A 2,358-nucleotide genomic window follows, 5' to 3' on the forward strand; every position below is an offset into this window, starting at 1 on the left:
GAAGAAGAGGAAAAGAGAGAGAGAGACCGAAACCAACTGACGGACAGTTATATAAAGAGAAAAACAGAAAACACAAGAAACAGAAACAAAAACACTCTTCAAAGACCAAAAAAGGAAATCAAACCGGAATCAACACCAAACCGAAATCGAATATTCAAAACAGCGACGCCATTTTGTTTCCAAAAGAAAAACGACTTGCGCATTCAGGATCCTAACCTGTCTTTTCTTCAATTAAAAGAAAATTCACCTATATGAATTCCTGAAGAGTATATTAGTTTCAAGTATATAAATTCTAGATTTTTACATTCATTTCTTATTGGAATTTCGTTATGAAATTTTAAATTGGGAAGATTTGCAATCATTAAAAACGTTTTTTTTTTTCATAATGTATAATAATAATGATAATTATGCTAATTATGACATCACTGTAATCATGAAGAACAATGATAACAAGAAATAAATCAATTCAAATTATTTAAAAAAAGCATAAGATAACTGATGACAACAATATTGATGATGATAATGATAATGAATGCTTAGAATGTTAACATCGTGAGATATGGTACTCATTATCGTAATGGTAATAATGACAATTTTAAAGATAACAATAATGATAATGGCAGTAATAGGAGTGATATTAACAACAGCAATAAAATAACCTGCATACATAATATCATATGATGATTATCATTGTAAAAATTAACCATAATAAGAATAACGATGATGGTAGTAATAATGATAATGATGCTAGTAGTAGTAGTAGTAGTAGTAAATCCAACAACAATATTAATGATAATGACATTCGATTATGAAGATAATGCTAATTTCTGATAATGGTAATAATTATTAAAGTCATTCTGATATTCTTCTAAAAAAATGACAATGAAATTCACACAAAATGATAATAACATTGCGCTTATAAACATGATCATAATAATAATGATAATAGTGAAAGAGTCACAGTAAAGACAATGATTTTGATGGTATTGTCATTACCAATTATCATTATCCCGATCGTCATAATATCAAAACTGTCTCTGTTACCATAGTATCTTTGCCATTATTAAGATAATTACTATCATTATATCTTATACGATTTGAAAGAATGGAAAGACAAAGATACAGAAAGATACATACTGACAATGACGCTTATTAATATGAATATTATAATTATTACTATCGTTATTATCATGGCTTGTGCAGTACATAACATCGTCATGACATTATCCTTATCACATAATATTATAAAGATCTTTAGTATATGTTAATAGTCCATAATTGTAATAAAGTAATCATAATTAAGTAATGACGATAAGAATGATAGTAAAAGTAATAAGGATAATGATAATGATAACAATGATAATGAACATGATAACAATAAGATAATAAAAATGAAAATAACGATGATGAAGAAAATTATAATTATAACAATTATGATTGCAAAATGATAACAATAGTAACAGTAGTAATAGTAATGATATTAATGATAATAACAATGATTATGATAATGATAGTGATAATGATGGTGATAAAAAGCATAACAATAATGATATTCGTAAAAGTGATAATGATGATTACAACAGCGAAAATTATAATTTTAAGTAATAGATATAACATTAATCATAATGATAGTAACAATGAAAATAGTGATAATGATGAACATGATATTGTTAATAATGATAATAATTACAATAACATTAATAATAATAATACAAATATTGATAATGACTATATTACTAATAATCATGACGATAACAAAAGCAATGATAATATTGATAATAATAAAGATGACAATGATATGATAATAATGATCATAATCATAAAAATCATAGAAATAATAGTAATAGTAATGATAATATCAATAAAAGTAATGATAATAATAAGAATAAGAATGAGAAAGAGAATGATAATAACAATAATGATAACGATAGCCATGATAATAATGATAATGATACATGATAATAATATAATAATCAGGATAATGTCAATAAAAACAAAAACTACTTTACCAAAACCAATGATAACAAAAACGATAACAATCCATCATTTAAAAAGAATTCAAGTCATATAGAAAAAATAATAACAAATTAATGCGATTAAGGAATTCAATCCTGAAAAAATGTGATATTCATTTATTTCTCATAAATAGTCTTAATACTGTTAGGCATATATATACTGTTAGGCCGGTGGGGGGGCAACAGCGAGGTAGGCATTATGCTAATCTGTTCAAATGTATATATTTTTATATTTGTGTGTGTGTGTGTATACATATATATATATATATATATATATATATATATATATATATATATATATATATTTTTTAGTATATATATATATATATATATATGAACATAA

Source organism: Penaeus japonicus, unplaced genomic scaffold (assembly GCF_977035675.1).
Source record: "Penaeus japonicus unplaced genomic scaffold, GWHDUDI00000001_assembly GWHDUDI00000040, whole genome shotgun sequence".
Taxonomy (NCBI): Eukaryota; Metazoa; Arthropoda; class Malacostraca; order Decapoda; family Penaeidae; genus Penaeus; species Penaeus japonicus.